Below are 19,380 nucleotides of genomic sequence, written 5' to 3'. Positions count from 1 at the left end.
GCAGTATGATACGGCGGGGACCCCCGCGCTTCGATCTGCGGAGCCGGGCGCTCTGCCGGCGGGCTGACGAGCGTCGGCCGCGGAAGGCGCAAGAAGCGGCCGCCGCGCCGCAGCGGCAGCCGCAGCGCCGCGACGTAGCGCGCCACCTGCTGCCCGTTCTTTCCGGCGCGGCGCGCTGCGTTTTGCGCCTCCCTTACTGATGTGATTCGCAATTAGCGGGCCTGCGCTCGAGCCGTTAGCATGCAAATTTAATTACGCGCAGTTCGCTGGCGTCCCGCCTATTCCCCGGCCGGGCACACCGACGCAGCTAGGCGCGCATAAAATACGGCCACTGTAGCAATAGCGGTGCACGCGGCGACGGAAGGGGAAGCAGCAGTGGCGTGCGTGCGTGCGTGGGCGTAGGCCGCGGTGCGTAACAGGACCCCCGCTCCACCCCTCCCCCCCTCCCTGCTCCCTTCACCCAACCCATTCAGTCCTTCTGCTGGGCCACCACGACCCTTGTATCTGGCCGCAGTAAAAAGGCTGCGGTCATTCCCTGCGAAACGGTGAGGGAGGAGGCGGTGTTTATGAAACACAAAGAAGAGGGGGAGAAAAAACTCTGCCCGATGGCCAGCCAACGTAAATGGCAGTTATCTTTGGAGGGGGGGGGGGGGCGGGGACGTGGAGTCTTAATGGCGGTTGAATGAGTTGCTGGAATTCCACATTGGTGCACGCTGTGGGTAGCGGTGCCCTGGAGCGGTACATGAAGCGTAGGTTTTTGTGTGCTTTGTATCGCAACTCATGTCGATTTCGAATGATTCAGTGATTCGGAAGATACTCCCACAAGTTTTGTAAGGTGACGATATCTGTGGAAAAATCCAATGCCATCTTCCATTTCATTTTGCGACGATCATCTTCGTATATGTAAAGTAACATATTAATGTACCCTGAACTCAAACCATAGAGAATATATCAGTTTCATCTGAAGGAAGGGAACACTCAGAAAACGAAATTCCTAGAGTATTGCATTCAACGTTAAATCATGTGAATAATTACAGTGATGTTGTAACAAACTTTCAGGGCTGATGGAGAAGGATAACTGTATCAATTTGAGGTAAGAGAGCCTGGACTGGGGACTACTGAGTCGGAAACATTCTGATGCCTGAGATCTAGAGGTGTAGGCTATCGTAAGTGAGCGCAGACCACAGTAATTTTCCTAGTAGCTTTCGTCAGTTAAGACTGAAACCGCGTTACCTGTACATTAGATGTGTTACATCTAATCGATATTTCCAGTGTTTATCTCACGCTTTGTTCGAAAATTGTGATTTGTAACGTGAAACACAGGATGTCGCAGTAAAAATAAAAATAACAGATTTATAATATAGCACTAGAAAATGCAATTTCCTCACAAAAAGATGAACTCAAAAAAACGCAAAACAAAAACATATCAAATATCGCTTCTATCTTTCGTTGAGCTTCTGTGATTTATGTTTCTGTTACTCTTAAACAACTTTTGCACCTATCAGTAACACCAAGAAGCTCTGGCCTTCGATCTCGAAGAGGAATGTTTTACTGAGGACAAAATAATAACAATAATTACATCGACTTTTTTCATGTTTGCGCAGGTAAACTGTATTTGTATCGAAAGTAATTGCATTAGTTACATAATGTTTGTTATTTATAGAATGTAGTGTATATTTTGTAAGCACATGAAATTCACTGTGAACTAACAGTGAATGATGTGCCGTCCTCATTATTTGCAACACAAGCAAAGAAACAAACGAAAAAAAACAAAGAGAAGTCTTCCAGTTTCTCTCTGTCCGTCACCGGTAGCTGAATGGTCAGCGTGGAAGATTCTCAATCCTCTGGGCCCGGGTTCGATTCCCAGCTGGGTTGGGGAATTTTTCAGCCCAGGGACTGGCTGTTGTGCTGTCATCATCATCATCATCATCATCATCATTCGATCATCCTATCATCCTCACCGACAGCAGGTCGCCGGAGCTGCGTCAAATTGAAAGACCGGCACCCGGCGAGCGGCCTGTCCGACGAGGGGCCCTAGCCATATGATTAAATAAATAAATAAAGTTTCTCTCTTACACATTCATTTATGTTTCTTTTCCTAGCAGTGCTACTAATACTACCGGTGGTCATATTATGACCCAATGCCACGTCATGTCATCACGCCAGGTGTTGGCCCCGTATAATTACAACGAATTCATTTTTCTCGGAGCGTCGACATATAGATACGCCCATCATGATTTCGTGTGCTGAACTTTTACAAGATGTCCGAAATTCTGAAAAATAGGGGTAAGCAGTAGGAAAAGACGGGTGATACACAATATGCACTATAAGCAAGAGGGAATAGTAAGAGTGGAAGACCAAGAAAGAAGTAGTCGAATTAAAAAGAGTGTAAGACATGGTTGTAATCTTTCACCTCTACAGCTCAATCTGATAGATGGGGCCCTCCACGCCCGCACCAACGTGGTGACCAGACCAAGGGTTCTACTGTCACCTCCGTCAACATGTTAGTTATCTAATAGGTCGGTCTGGGTAAGACAGCTCAATCTGCACATCGAAGAAGCAATGGGGAAAATAAAAGAAAGGTTCAAGTGTGGGATTAACATTTAAGGTCAAAGGATATCAATGATAAGTTTTGCTGACGACGTTGCCACTCACAGTGAAAGTGAAGAACTGCACAATATGTTGAATGGAATGACTAGTCTAATGACTACATGGTATGTACTGAGAGTAAGTCGAAGTAACGGTAGTAGCACAAGTGAGAAGCAACGGAAATGATAGCTGCGAGAAACTTAAAATGAAAATAGGCGATAGCTAAGTAGTCGAAATTAAGGAATTCTGCTTCGTAGCAGCAAAATAACTCGGAGTAAGGAGGATATAAAAAAGCGGACTAGCACAGCAAAAAGGGCGTTCCTGGCCAAGAGCATTCTACTGGTATCAAACGTAAGCCGTATTTTGAGGAAGACATTTCTGAGAATGTACTTTTGGAGCACAGCATTCTGTGTTAGTGAAACACGGACTGTGGGAAAACCGAAAAGAAGAAAAGGAAGCATTTGAGATTTGGTGCTACAGAAGGATGAGGGAAGGAATGGGGAGGTTCTCCGGAGAATCAGCCGAGGTAAGGGATACATGAGAAAACTGAGAAGAAGAAGAGACAGGATGACAGAACATTTGTTAAGATATCACGTAATAACTTCCATGGTACTAGAGGGAGCTGTACAGGGTAAAAGCCGCAGAGAATTACAGAAACTGGAATACATCCAGCAAATAATTGAGGACATACGTTGCAAGTGCTACTCTGAGATGAAAAGTTTGGTACAGTTGGCACCGTAGAGGAGAGCGTGGAGGACTGCAGCCAACTAGTCAGAAGACTGAGGTCTCAAAAAATAAATAAATAAATAAATAAAAAATAAGTTAGAAAAGATGGACTTCGACTCGTCTGAGACGTCGTTCTTTCCTGTGTCCAGTGTTTCCACTATCTCATCACAGCCGGCGCCTTGTCTCTGCTACTGCAATAATAGTCACCGACTTGACAGTATGTGATGTTCCAGAGGTCGGTACTCCGTCCGTGTAGATAATTGTCTTGTTGCAGATCCCATTTCGTGACCTAAGACACATCCGTGGCGCTATTATCCTGCACACTGAAGCAAGCTGTTTGTGTGTTCTATTGGACACTAACCGCATGGGGGCACTGAGATCCGGCTTTCGGCTGAGTATTGCTCTCTTGCACTTACCAATTCCATGTTGGTATAACAGCTGTGGGATCCAGACCAAAGTGGCCAACGGTGCCTCAGAACGACATCCCGTAGTGCTTCCGTACCTGGGGGCCAAGCCTGACCTAGATCGAATGAACTTCACGTATTAACGACAAGGGTTGGTGAGCCGGGTTACCTGGATGTGGTTTTTAAGGAATTTCCTACATTCCTCTAGATAAATTCCGAGGCTACCCAAGTTCCGCCTCAGAAACACGGTACGAAAACACCCAGAAAATGTTCTCCCTCTTGCACATAGAATTAACTCTAGATGCAGACAAATATGGTATACTGATTCCGTCTTAATAAGTGACTGATAACCTTCAAACCCTCAATCAAAAGTAGCAGACATATCGCAGTGTCGATAAGGTGTTCCTTTTAACCCGACACAAGTAAATGTATCGAAAACGGCGCATCATACGCAGAAAATATTCTAGGTAAGAAGTTGATGTTGGTAAAGGGGAAACCTCTCTGGGATGCAACTGGCCACCTCTGAACCATCCCTCCTGTGATAATTAAAAAACAGTCTTGATCGCAAATTTCTTATAACCGGAGTGACCGGATACAATCCTTAAGGATCACCTTCAGACTCCAGAACTGCAGGTGCAAGTCAGTTCAGCGTCGTGGATCGGCGCAGCCTGTTCCATGGAAGTCCACCTGTCATTCTGAAGATGATCCTTAAGGATTGAAACCGGTCACTCCGATTAAAAGAAATTTACGATCAAGACCGTTTCTTAATTATCATATTAGTATAAGATCGCTGATAATGTTCTCAAAAAATTTTACATCCCTCCTGTGTCGGTGGGGTTAACCTTGTATTTTCAGATCGGAGCCCCATTTATATTGCATGTTACGATTCTACGTCAAAAAATACGTACGATTTACTCAAACCACTGTTTCTCATTCGTGATAGATGGCGCTGTAGTCGACAAATATCAAGTGTTTCTGTTTATACAATTAAGAACCGAAGCATTTCATTTATGATGCAAATGTAAATCTCTGTGCTCTTGCAGTTGATACTGAGATTCAGACAGTACTTGAGTATTGCAATATGATTGTACATTACAAATAATGTGACTGGACATTGATCATTTGGGCACATAAGCTACTTGTATGGTAAGGTAGTTTTCTGTTCCCTAGGTGGTTGATTGTGGTGAGTCCCAAAACAATAGAAATGCTTGATTGCAGAGACTGTCCTCGAACCACGCCATCAGAGTGACTGATTTCGGTGTATGTTCCATTTCGCTGGCCACTTCGCAGAAACCTCGGGGATACAAACCAAAACCACCGTAATAAGGTAAAATGTCTATGAAATAGTAGCGACAGGCGCACCTGCCATGAATACTTGCCTAAGTCAAGTACAGCAATGGTGTGAGGCAAGGGAACTCACGATATCAAGCATCCAGATAGAAACAGAAAACTACTTCATCCACGACCTAGTTCCTCGATCGCCCTAAACGAAGTTTCTAACAAGGCATTGCAGCGGCTAACTATATTATACTACACAATCAAATTTGCAACACTAAAATAAATTAAATATTTATTTGACACTACAATAGTGAAGCCATAGTCACAATACATATTTTTTTTTTTTTTTAAAGGGGTTGCATTGCAGGTTTCAAAGAATTACGATGTCATTTTCAAATGAAAAACATTTGAAAAAGAAGACTTAGTTCTTTGAAACCTGCAATGCAACCAACTTTTTTTTAAAAAAAAAAGTCTTATGTACTGCGGTTGTGGCTTCGCTATTGTAGTGCGAAAAATCATTTAACTTATATTATAGTCATACTACCTTAAGACAATTTATATCGAAACATAGGAACTAAAGTAAATTTCGGACAGAAATATCAGCCGTTAGAACATTAACCTTTTATTTGCATTGGAAATGAAATGTAGAATCAAATACTTTGATTCTTAACAGCAAAAATAGGCGTTCTTGATTTTTGTCGACTACAGTGCCATCAGCCACGAATGCAAAACAATGGTTTCAGTAAACCGTACGTATTTTTTGAGTATAATTCAAATATGCAATAAAAAAGGACGTTTATCATTTGAAAATACAAATTTGACCCCGATCATGCAAAAGGGGTGACTAGAGGGTAGCCACATGTCCCCATTACTAATATTAACTTTCCACCTAGGACATTTTTTTCCGTACGATGCTCCGTTTTCAAGATATTTAATTCTCTCAGGTTAAAACAAACACTCTGCATTTGTATACGCTCACCAGAAAAAAAAATTAAAAATTAGTCAGCCCTAGAGAAATCATGGCAAGCGTCATTTAATACCACGTAATTCCGCACCTACACTTGATAACCGCTTGAGTTCGTTTAGAAAGTGAGCCCACAATATTGTTCATGTGCGCTGCATTTGGGCGAAGACATTCCATTTAGAGAATGCTGATGTCGGCGTTTTACCTGCTGTTGTTTCATGTCCCATAGATTTTCTATGCCCTTCAGGTAAGGTGATTAAGCAGGCTAGTCAGGCGTAATAGGGTGGGACATTGTTCAGAAAATCAGACACATATTCCTTCAGCTCGATGACCTCTGATGGTGAGTAATTGCCTCTTGCAAGGTGACCAACGCCAGGTGTTCTGTCGGCAGCTCGTGGTCTAGTAGCTAGCATGGATGCCTCTGGATCACGGGGTCTCGGGTGCGATTCACGGCCGGGTTGGAGATTTTTCTCTGCCCTATGAATGGGTGTTTCACTTGTCCTCATCATTTCATCATCATTATCATCATACGTGACAGTGGCTAGATTGCACTGTGTAAAAAGATTGAACTGTGTAAAAATTGGAACTTTGTACGGGCACTGATGACCTCGCAGTTGAGTGCCCCAGGAACCAGACATCATCATCATCACGCCAGATGTCTCTATAAGCAGTTCCCGGCTCAATGTTCTCTAGTTAACATGTTGTTCACATGTTGGGATGGACCTTCATTCACTGCCTGCAGCAAGTCCTGTCGTGTTTGGACGCGATGTTTGACTCACAAGCCGTGCAGCGCGTTTCCGGTCCCACTTATGATTTTTTTCCGATTCAGTTCTGATGACGTGTTTCGTGGCCATTTGTGTTGCACCACTGATTGAAGACACTTTCAACAGTCCGTCGTGTAACACCAAGAAATCCGGCGACATCACACACACCTTATGTCCAAGTGCATAGCAAAAAACAATTGCCCCTTCTTGCCACTCCGATATGACGAACTGACGAAGGGTGGTGGGCGACAATAGCAAACGTGGGTACATACAGCTGAGGCACAGAGAACAAGAGAGAAAAAATGAAGAAGACTTTTAAAGTAGTGAACATTTCTTACAAACATCTCATGTAAAACAGAAAAAAATAGAAATTCAGGGTTGTGCGTACCTCTTCGCATCTTCTGCGAATGATAAAGGAACAGGCCAAGCTACACATCGAATAAATTCGCGAGAGAACCTCGATCACTAAAGGAAATTAGCAGATCAACGAGAAAACGGGTTGTATTGCTTTACACTCGCTTGAAGGAAGTCAACAGCAATAAAGTAGGTGATAATTTGTATATAGGATGTTAGGGGTATACGTACAGAAATTGTGGTCATTGGTACTTTAATAGGTATCCACTGCGTCTAACTGTCTTCCTGCAAACATGTCACGTAGTTTACTGCCTTATGTTTTCTGCACAGTCCTATGTGCAGCGCTAAGTGGACTATGCCTGTCAGTATAGACTTAACATTTTGCTTGCATGCATCCAGACTTCAACATCAGACCTGTTACTCAGGGGGAAATTGACATTAATGGCTTGATCTTGTTACATGTGCTTGGAGCTACTGATCAACATAAAAACATACTACATATAACAACTATAATTATTAGTCTGAAACTGAAGTAAACACCGATGTGACATTGTACAGTACACTCTCTTGAGACACAAATAAAAATGTGTGCAGTTATAACCTTAACACACTGTATTTTTAATCTTGAGGGATAGAACCAGAAATATTGCCAAGAGCCTAATAGGGAAAAGAAATTAATGAGTGCAAGTCAGTTCTATGAGACTCAACTCTATTTAATGGCCTACTGGAAAAATTTCTTTATTCCTACAAAGAGATTCAAAAGGAAGGAAATAATCACAGAATGATGGGATGAACCTATACATTTGGTATTACTACTACTGCAATGAATCCGAGTCAACGTTATGAAGTTATTAGTACGATTTCACCAATAGTCTCAATGCTGTACAAAATTACTTGACCCTTCGGCAATAGCCCGGAGCTGCGTGGACCTGAGCTGCCACATTCCACATCATTTTACATTTCACTCAAATTGCTGAAAATCATGAACAATTCAGTGTAAAAAAGTGTATTGGCACCAGTACGTTCTCAAAAAGCTATACTATATTTTCATTTTTGTTATGTTCCCGGCAAAAACTTTTAGCACGATATACTGAAAATTTATGAAAATGCATTTTCTGATGATGTTACCGAATTTTCGGTATGTGAGAAATATTTCTGTTATTGAATTTATCTGAACAAATTATGCAAAGAAATGTTAAGAACATATCATATTTTCAGTACATAAAGTCTCTCTGATGAGCACTTATATCGTTTCCCAAACCACCTTGTGTTTGTCTTTATGTGTATGAGTGGCTGTGTGTGCTCTGTTGTGTTGAATACCTACACCGTTGGTTTGATACAGGGCGATGTGTGAAACTGCTTTCACATTACACGCTTCCGTTGTTGTAGCGATCTGCTCCAGCTGATGCAGACGCTGTATTGAAGCTGAAAGTGTTCATCAGAGTTGCGCAGAAATATTCGTCTGGGCTCTTTAGCATAGCAATCAGATTTGCTTTAAGTTCTTAGAAATGTCCAAAATTGGTGGATTTAAATTATTCGTTAAGTTACTCCTTTCCCGAAGAAAGCATCAAACTATTTAATTAGAACTGAACGCTCCCGTTGGAAATGCTCTCGAGCTGGTATTCATTAATAGATCATAACTGAAGTATACGTCAATTGTGGAATAAACACGTACCTTCTTGAAATGAAGAATCTTTTATTGACTTTTGTGTCAATGAAATTCATCTTGTAACATGAATTATCTGTTCACTGGCTTATATACAGATATATAATATAATTTCCTTCAAAAACTCGCAATGGCGTCGATTTCTACTTCACAAGAATGACAACTCCTAATGAATTACTTCTTAACAAGAACAATGACTCCCTACACTAAGAATAATTATCTGAGCGCTAACCGCCACGGGGTAATAAAGAATATCTTTGTCTCTCTCTGTAGCATCGTCACGTCAAGTCACGCTAATTTCTCTCGTATTGCATGAGACTTCATAAGTTGCTCCAAATCGTTCTCTAAGACGAGATAATTTGAGTAAAATGTGATGCATACGAGTAATGCTCCTGTCACACATCAGAAGGCAAGAGAATGTCTGGTTGGTTTCATACGAGAAACAGTTTGGTAGGCTTATAAATCAACGGTTATGTTTCTAATGAAAGCTGTATTTATTTGTAACATAACAGTTACTACTGACTTTTTCCCTATTAAACATGTATGAAATGATACTATCACTGCCGTTATTTAATGATGTGAACATTTTCTTTAATCATTTTTCTAAAGCAATTTTATTCTTCCGTGCTTCTACCAAGATGCGTTGCGTATGATTAACAGCTTTTCTTTTACCAATGACGGGCATGGTTTTTCTAACAGTTTCACTGGCGACAGTTTCCATTACCGACTAGCGATGGTGGTTATCGCTGAAGCAACCAGTTTTCGCTTGTATCGGGTTTTCTTCCACGCCGGTTTAACGTGACTATTAAAACTGCTCAACATAATCGTTTACGAAATAACAGAAAATCGGTTATTTCAGATAAAATAACTGATTTTACTTTTTTTATTCTTATTATTTCCTGTGATAAACGTAGAAAGCGAACAAATTTTGACTCACTCAGTTCCAAGATACATATAAAAATATTAAATTGAATAAATGTAGAAATCGAACAGTTCTGACTTACTCAGTTTCAAGATAATGGAATCAAAATATTAAATAAAATTTGCAAAGTATCACCAGCATTCTCCTATTGATTCTAATGTTTTGAAACTCTGCTCAAAAATCATACTGTAATTGGGCATCGTACCACTATTTGGGCGTTACTAATAGCCATTACTAATCGATGAACACTGAGTTTGAAGAACATTTTTCGTGTTAATTTGTCTGTTTTTAAGGGCTGCAAAAAAAGGCGTATGATGCGGACACAGACATCAGAGTAGGTACTTCTTATTTTTACTGTATACCATGAACGAATTGTTGCTGGGTGTTTAATTTCATTGTTACCTTAATTTGGTTCCTCTTCTATTATTTCATAGATACGGCAGAAAAATCTTTAATCTTCTAAAGGAAATGAAGCGTTGTACTTCATTGCTGAGTCACTTCGTAAGTTTGGGCCACACTGCAATGCAACAGATGTCCGGCGACAGCAGCGAGAAACTACCGTATAGACAAGGTAGAAGTAAGTCTTGCACACTGCACGTATCTTAAGTCACGACACTCGGCAACAGGAATATCATTGTCTCAGCAGCGCTCGAACAAGTCTTACGTCACGTATTTGTAACTCGTTGCTGATGGTTCAAATGGCTCTAAGCACTATGGGAATTAACATCTGAGGTCATCAGTCCCCTAGACTTAGAACTACTTAAACGTGACTAACCTAAGGACATCATATACATCCATGCCCGAGGCAGGATTCGAATCTGCGACCGTAGCAGCAGCGCGGTTCCGGACTGAAGCGCCTAGCGTCGCTAGGCCACAGCGGCCGGCTTTCGTTTCTGATGCATTGTTACTAAAATGTAGTTGAACACTTTCTTACTTCCTATAATAACGCAATATTTCAAACCAATGTAAAGGTTACGAATACAAGTTCTTCCGTTTTTAAAAAAACAGTTTATTTGAAACGAAAATTTTTAGCACTGCTGATGTGGCTAACCGATATTTCAATATTTTTCCTCGAAAATTATTAGAAACTTGAAAAAAATCAGCTATTATAACCGAGACCAAACAAAATATCGAAACATACCGATCATTCAGAAGTAAAATACTGCTGTCAGTTTTATCCTGTCGGTTTTTCCCATTCTTACTACGGACACAATAAAATCCATACTACAGACACAACAAAATTATAAGTTATTCCTAGCAACGTAATGTGTAATTTCGATCCTTACGAATTCTGCCGCGTTGAAACTGCAATGATTAGGTGATATCGTAACAGCTATATTTCCATCTTAGTCTGTGAGTGGTTCGACTGTGGCCACACTATTTTGTTTTGCTATTTTTGCTGATAATGTGACCCATTACGCCCATATGTGCACATATCAGTCCTATTACATTGAAACGACAGATTTCGCATCTTGTGAACAGTGATTTATGGGGACGAATTAGTTCAATACTGACTTCGATGTTGGGACGCTGAAGCCAGTCACCTGTTCCTTTTGTTTTGTGCCTTGTCGATGAAACAGAACGGCTGGGAAATTATCAAGAGCAGTTGTTGGCTGTGAAGGCATCTAACACGCAAACCCACTTTCCTCGACTGACTTCATCGCCAATCTGAACCTGACGCATAGTGGAAGCGGTAAGTGTTGTAGTGATGGGGGTGAAGGTTTTGCTCTACACGTCTCATGGGACTATATGAAATGCATTCGCATTTGCGAATATGGACTGCCATTACTGTATAATGAAATTATTACAATAAATCTTGTGCCGTACCTGGTCTCTAACCCGGATTTCCCACTTATCGCGAGCGGTCGCAAAAAAAAGTTCAAATGTGTGTGAAATCTTATGGGACTTAACTGCTGAGGTCATCAGTCCCTAAGCTTACACACTACTTAACCTGAATTATCCTAAGGACAAACACACAAACCCATGCCCGAGGGAGGACTCGAACCTCCGCCGGGATTAGCCGCACAGTCCATGACTGCACCGCCTAATACCGCTCGGCTGATCCCGCGCGGCCGAGCGGTCGCATTACCATTTGGCTACCCGAACACTACTCACGGCCATACCCAAATTTCTATATGTCGCCAACCATGTGCTAATATCCTGTACTTACACACCCATTATGCATGCGTGTTCATCGTAATTTGGAATAACACAGACACTGCAATATATTATTCACCACAGACACCGGGAAATCTACTTTCAAGTAGAATGTCTTCCCTATCCAAGAATATACACAATACATGTACGAGTACAGATTGTTGACACACGCTTGACGACATATGGAAGTCTGCGTGTGACCATAAATTGTGCTAGGATAGCCAACTGGTAACGTGATCGCTCGGGTTGCGAGGAACAGCCGGATTCGAGTCTCGGTCCGGTACAAATTTTCACTGTCATCATTCCGTTATACAGTGGACGGTAGTTCATATTCTCAACTGCGAGTACACTTAATTTATTTCATTACGGCTCTGATCGCATTCATATCCGAAGAAACTTAACGTCATAATCCGGAACAACACAAGCACTGCCAAATTGTGTCATGGGTCTGGCTGAATGTTGTGATGTAACAAAATAGAAGTGATGTTGCTATTCAATGGAAAAGTTGGAATTTGAGATTTCGCTTACTGTTTTATCAATCATAATTACCGTAAGAATTATGGATTCACCGTTGTCATAAAATATTGCATTATGAAATGTGAATAGTCTTTACTTGCAGTTTCGCGTGGCTTGAAGCAGTCACAGCTGACGTGCTATTGATTAAGAAATTGAATTATTGTCTTTCTAATTACTTCATGATCCTAGATACGATCATACCCGGTCGTGATGTTATTGTTACGACAAAATTTCCTATGGGACCAGAAAGTTCTTAAGGGCGCAAAAACAACTGTATCCTCACACAAAAGGGAAATTCAATATTAAAGCTGATGCAAGAAGACGATAAAACAGTTTTCTTTTTGTCAGTGTAACATGCACATTGGACTGCTGATCTGGTGTCTGTAATCTTAGCAAAATGCATAACTAAAATGAAAATAATACTGAGGAGATGATAGGAATGAGCACTGCTAAATGATTCAATATTTCCAGAACAAATATTTGTTATAACTAACACATATACCGTACCTTATGCTTAGTACCACAATGGTGGTAGATTTTTATGTTCGTTTGATGTCCATTGAGCGCTCTTTTATATAACCATTGTCTTCTTGAGTCACTCGTGCTTCGTCACGATAAGTTATAACAGTTCTTCTTTTTACACTTCACTCAAACTTAGACGGAACACGTTTTCATTTATTTAGTAAAAAATTAGATCAGACCGCCACAAATCTGCGTCCGTCTTACTTAAGGAAAACACTACAAGTGTTTAGCGCTCAAGGCTTCATTTGCTCTCCAGTGAACAAAATAGTGAAGGATCGTCTATCTATCCGTATTCTTCTGTTTATGTTGCCGCCCAAAGACGACGAATTACATTGTTTAGGAAATAGCACCATCGCTATGCGACGCCTTATTATACATTAATCACTCTTTATAAACAAGTCCACGCGACCGCTACGGTCGCAGTTTCGAATCCTGCCTCGGGCATGGATGTGTGTGATGTCCTTAGGTTAGTTAGGTTTAAGTAGTTCTAAGTTCTAGGGGACTGATGACCTCAGAAGTTACGTCCCATAGTGCTCAGAGCCATTTGAACCATTTTCATAAACAAGTATTTGCCTTCTGGCTGAAAGTATTAACTATTTGCTGTTTTAATGAAGCCAAAAATAGCGAATATCACAATGTGTGAAGTGCCTGCAGTGTAAGCCTAACAACACTGTTTCCTTTGTAGCTGTAAATCCTAAAATAATTTAAAGTTGCTTGTCGTAATTCATAGCTTCATTGTTGGCTGTGAATACTTCGAGGAAAGTAACGCAGCGAATGACGTTAGGAGCGAAATGAAATCTGGTTGAGGGTGCCCCTCAACCTCTCTGGCCCGCCAGAGATCGGTCTTTACGGCGACCAGAGGCGCTCTCAGAGTTGGCACATGGGCGCGAGGTCCCTGGAGAAATGAAAGGAAAACAAATTAAATGAGATCGTTTCCCGTGGCCGAGGAAATGAGAAACGGATCCAGGGTGGGGCGGCGCCACGGGATATGGCGCCTCAGAGGAGGTATAAAACGGCTTGACCTCAGCGAAACAAGTGCTGGTATTACGAAGCTGAGAATAATATTTAAGTGTCGCGAAAGAAAAGGAATTGTACACGCTGCAGCGACATGCAAATTCTAGGACTGTTGAGCATAGCACGAAGCTTTCGGAATACGTTTGCTCCTAAAAATAAGATAATAATGAGGAGGAGAAAGAAGCGCTTATATAACGAACGTAGGAAGCGGCGAACATTTTCAGTGCATATTTTCATTAGCAAATAGTATTAGTGGTCACACTGAAAGCTAGCGGTTGCTTCCTGCCGCAAAAGAACTTCATACACTCATATCGAAGTCTGACGCGATGACATCATTGTATTAAACATTCTCTGTTTGCTAGTTGCGGAGAATTTGGATATAATTTCGAACTTTGGATAAAATCCTCCGTCGTCTTCGTCAGGAACAACTTACTGCTGTGGCTGTTATTGTGGTAAGCATCTGTAGCCGACAGATCTGATTTGTCGATGTACGTCATTATTACGTCATGGTGCTTGAAACTGTTTCATTGTCTGCGTTGGTGGAGTCAGCGCTTTCGTAGCAGCGCAAAAGTTCCAGAACTTTTCCCTGTCTCTTCTCAGCATCGAAAACTCACACCCACACACTGAAGATTATAGCTGCTGTCGTTGTTGAAGTTCCGCACATAGTAATTTCTTCTTCTTCTTTTTTTTTTTGTCATCAGTCTACTAACTGGTTTGATGCGGCCCGCCACGAATTCCTTTCCTGTGCTAACCTCTTCATCTCAGAGTAGCACTTGCAACCTACGTCCTCAATTATTTGCTTGACGTATTCCAATCTCTGTCTTCCTCTACAGTTTTTGCCCTCTACAGCTCCCTCTAGTACCATGGAAGTCATTCCCTCATGTCTTAGCAGATGTCCTATCATCCTGTCCCTTCTCCTTATCAGTGTTTTCCACATATTCCTTTCCTCTCCGATTCTGCGTAGAACCTCCTCATTCCTTACCTTATCAGTCCACCTAATTTTCAACATTCGTCTATAGCACCACATCTCAAATGCTTCGATTCTCTTCTGATCCGGTTTTCCCACAGTCCATGTTTCACTATCATACAATGCTGTACTCCAGACGTACATCCTCAGAAATTTCTTCCTCAAGGCCGGTATTTGATATTAGTAGACTTCTCTTGGCCAGAAATGCCTTTTTTGCCATAGCGAGTCTGCTTTTGATGTCCTCCTTGCTCCGTCCGTCATTGGTTATTTTACTGCCTAGGTAGCAGAATTCCTTTACTTCACTGACTTCGTTACCATCAATCCTGATGTTAAGTTCCTCGCTGTTCTCATTTCTACTACTTCTCATTACCTTCGTCTTTCTCCGATTTACTCTCAACCCATACCGTGTTCATTCCGTTCAGCAGATCATTTAATTCTTCTTCACTTTCACTCAGCAATGTCATCAGCGAATCGTATCATTGATATCCTTTCACCTTCTATTTTAATTCCACTCCTGAACCTTTCTTTTATTTCCATCATTGCTTCCTCGATGTACAGATTGAAGAGTAGGGGCGAAAGGCTACAGCCTTGTCTTACACCCTTCTTAATACGAGCACTTCGTTCTTGATCGTCCACTCTTATTATTCCCTCTTGGTTGTTGTACATATTGTATATGACCCGTCTCTCCCTAAAGCTTACCCCTACTTTTTCCAGAATCTCGAACAGCTTGCACCATTTTATATTGTCGAACGCTTTTTCCAGGTCGACAAATCCTATGAAAGTGTCTTGATTTTTCTTTAGCCTTGCTTTCATTATTAGCCGTAACGTCAGAATTGCCTCTCTCGTCCCTTTACTTTTCCTAAAGCCAAACTGATCGTCACCTAGCGTATTCTCAATTTTCTTTTCCATTCTTCTGTATATTATTCTTGCAAGCAGCTTCGATGCATGACCTGTTAAACTGATTGTGCGATAATTCTCGCACTTGTCAGCTCTTGCCGTCTTCGGAATTCTGTGGATGATGCTTTTCCGAAAGTCAGGTGGTATGTCGCCAGACTCATATATTCTACACACCAACGTCAATAGTCGTTTTGTTGCCACTTCCCCCAATGATTTTAGAAATTGTGATGGAATGTTATCAATCCCTTCTGCCTTATTTGACCGTAAGTCCTCCAAAGCTCTTTTAAATTCCGATTCTAATACTGGATCCCCTATCTCTTCTAAATCGACTCCTGTTTCTTCTTCTATCACATCAGACAAATCTTCACCCTCATAGAGGCTTTCAATTTATTCTTTCCACCTCTCTGCTCTCTCCTCTGCATTTAACAGTGGAATTCCCGTTGCACTCTTAATGTTACCACCGTTGCTTTTAATGTCACCAAAGGTTGTTTTGACTTTCCTGTATGCTGAGTCCGTCCTTCCGACAATCATATCTTTTTCGATGTCTTCACATTTTTCCTGCAGCCATTTCGTCTTAGCTTCCCTGCACTTCCTATTTATTTCATTCCTCAGCGATTTGTATTTCTGTATTCCTGATTTTCCCGGAACATGTTTGTACTTCCTCCTTTCATCAATCAACTGAAGTATTTCTTCTGTTACCCATGGTTTCTTCGCAGCTACCTTCTTTGTACCTATGTTTTCCTTCCCAACTTCTGTGATAGCCCTTTTTAGAAATGTCCATTCCTCTTCAACTGTACTGCCTACTGCGCTATTCCTTATTGCTGTATCTATAGCGTTAGAGAACTTCAAACGTATCTCGTCATTCCTTAGTACTTTCGTATCCCACTTCTTTGCGTATTGATTCTTCCTGACTAATGTCTTGAACTTCAGCCTACTCTTCATCACTACTATATTGTGATCTGAGTCTATATCCGCTCCTGGGTACGCCTTACAGTCCAGTATCTGATTTCGGAATCTCTGTCTGACCAAGATGTAATCTAATTGAAATCTTCCCGTATCTCCCGGCCTTTTCCAAGTATACCTCCTCCTCTTGTGATTCTTGAACAGTTTATTCGCTATTACTAGCTGAAACTTGTTACAGAACTCAATTAGCCTTTCTCCTCTTTCATTCCTTGTCCCAAGCCCACATTCTCCGGTAACCTTTTCTTCTACTACTTTCCCTACAACTGCATTCCAGTCGCCCATGACTATTACATTTTCGTCCCCCTTTATATACTGCATTACCCTTTCAATATCCTCATATACTTTCTCTACCTGTTCATCTTCAGCTTGCGACGTCGGCATGTATACCTGAACTATCGTTGTCGGTGTTGGTCTGCTGTCGATTCTGATTAGAACAACCCGGTCACTGAACTGTTCACAGTAACACACCCTCTTCCCTACCTTCCTATTCATAACAAATCCTACACCTGTTATACCATTTTCCGCTGCTGTTGATATTACCCGATACTCATCTGACCAGAAATCCTTGTCTTCCTTCCACTTCACTTCACTCACCCCTACTATATCCAGATTGAGCCTTTGCATTTCCCTTTTCAGATTTTCTAGTTTCCCTACCACGTTCAAGCTTCTGACATTCCACTCCCCGACTCGTAGAACGTTATATTTTCGTTGATTATTCAATCTTTTTCTCATGGTAACCTCCCCCTTGGCAGTCCCCTCCCGGAGATCCAAATGGGGGACTATTCCGGAATCTTTTGCCAATGGAAAGATCATCATGGCACTTCTTCAAATACAAGCCACATGTCCTGTGGATACACGTTACGTGTCTTTAATGCAGTGGTTTCCATTGCCTTCTGCATCCTCATGTCGTTGATCATTGCTGATTCTACCGCCTTTAGGGGCAATTTCCCACCCCTAGGACAAGAGAGTGCCCTGAACCTCTATCCGCTCCTCCGCCCTCTTTGACAAGGCCGTTGGCAGAATGAGGCTGACTTCTTATGCCGGAAGTCTTCGTCCGCCAATGCTGATTATTTATCAAAAATTAGGCAGTGGCAGGGATCGAACCCGGGACCGAAGACGTTTTGATTATGAATCAAAGACGCTACCCCTAGACCACAGGTCTAGCAGAATCCCAGTGTATAGAAGCGTGGGACAAGATTTTAGTTTGAGAGGTGGCATGAGCCCCCTCTCATATTTCTATCTTACTCTGAGTAATTCGATTTCCCTCTCTAATTGAATGTGGTGAAAAGTTGCTATTCCTTCACACGCGGACTTCCACGCAGCATCTCTCGTGGTCTGGTGACATGCGGGTTCTGCTGAGCTTGAATGGGTTAAGCTGATGGGTGTGAGGGAGTCGAGTGGATGCTTTCCAGAAGCCGACATTGTCATAAGAGCGGGAGTGACGCGCCCACAGGGGCCTGAAGGAGCGGCTGGGCTAGAGATTCCGTTACTTCGCAGAAACTTAGTGAAAACACTTTCTGGCTTGCTACCAGCGAGGCGTGGGAATGACTTGTGTTCCCAGGCAGTCTTGGCGGGAAAATTCCCGCGTTTTCTGCAAAATCGTAACTGCGATTGGCTTGCTCAGGGCATAGCTCCGTGGCGTAGCAAAATCGGTGCAGAAATTGGTGCCAAGAATCTCCATTGGTGGAATGGTAGTGCTTTGGCAATAGAGTGGAATTTTCCGCCGGTTTTCGAGTTGCTGATTGGAACGTTTTAACCATGGCCACTGTCGTGGGGGGCGGGAATGTTCTGTGTATGGTTTGTACGGGTGCTCTTGAGGTAGTCGGCTCTCGCCTTTCGGTCGGGGTAGGTTACAAGACTGAGATCTCGCTGCTCTGGACAGTCTGCCTTCCGTTGGCTGTCTAATATACTTACATTTAATTGTAACTGTTTGACGAAGTTGCTGAAGTTTCGACTTCAACGTAACTTTCCGAGTACAGTTGGCAATTGAGCGTTCTGCGTACAAGCGGCCTATGTTGTCCGTCTTGAGCAGTTTTGGCTAAAGTTACTGTATCAGAGTTACTGTGTCACTTGGCTTGTTAAAATCAATCACTGTAATGTCAGTGATTGTGTGGCGAGCCTTCTTCGTCTCCCTCAGAGGCGCATTTGTATTGATAGGAAGTCTTTAATCTGGAACAACCAGACCAGGACAATTTGTTTCGGGCTATATTCGCGACATTATCATCACCACGACGGGACGTCGAAGCAACCAGCCATCGCTTCCGGTACCCCAGATCGTGTCCTTGCAGTTAAGAAGACTGTTTGGTAATGTATGTCCGCACCACCGGCAGATTAGGGAATTTTCTCTGTGATAATCAGAGCTCAGCAGAGCGCGCCTGTTCCCGTCTTTTCTTATGTGCTTCTGTCTCGGATGTTCATTGCCTGAGTTCTCACTACTGTACCAGCAATTAATGTTGGGATGGCTGGGTGTTTCTCTTAAGATATGGGTTGCAAGGAATTGGCTCCACATACCACTTGGTCATAAATGTCACAATCTAGTTTATGGACAACCTCACTTTCGCAGCATTTATTTGAGTATCCAATTTTGATGTACTCTAAATGTTTCATGTGTTTTGTTTACTATTTTGAGTTTAGTCGTAATAAATCAAATTGTTATTTTGGACAGTACTTTCATTCT

This window comes from Schistocerca nitens, chromosome 5 (genome assembly GCF_023898315.1).
Source record: "Schistocerca nitens isolate TAMUIC-IGC-003100 chromosome 5, iqSchNite1.1, whole genome shotgun sequence".
In the NCBI taxonomy this organism is placed as follows: domain Eukaryota; kingdom Metazoa; phylum Arthropoda; class Insecta; order Orthoptera; family Acrididae; genus Schistocerca; species Schistocerca nitens.
The sequence above is the reverse complement of the archived record's forward strand: the minus strand, read 5'-3'. Positions refer to the sequence as shown.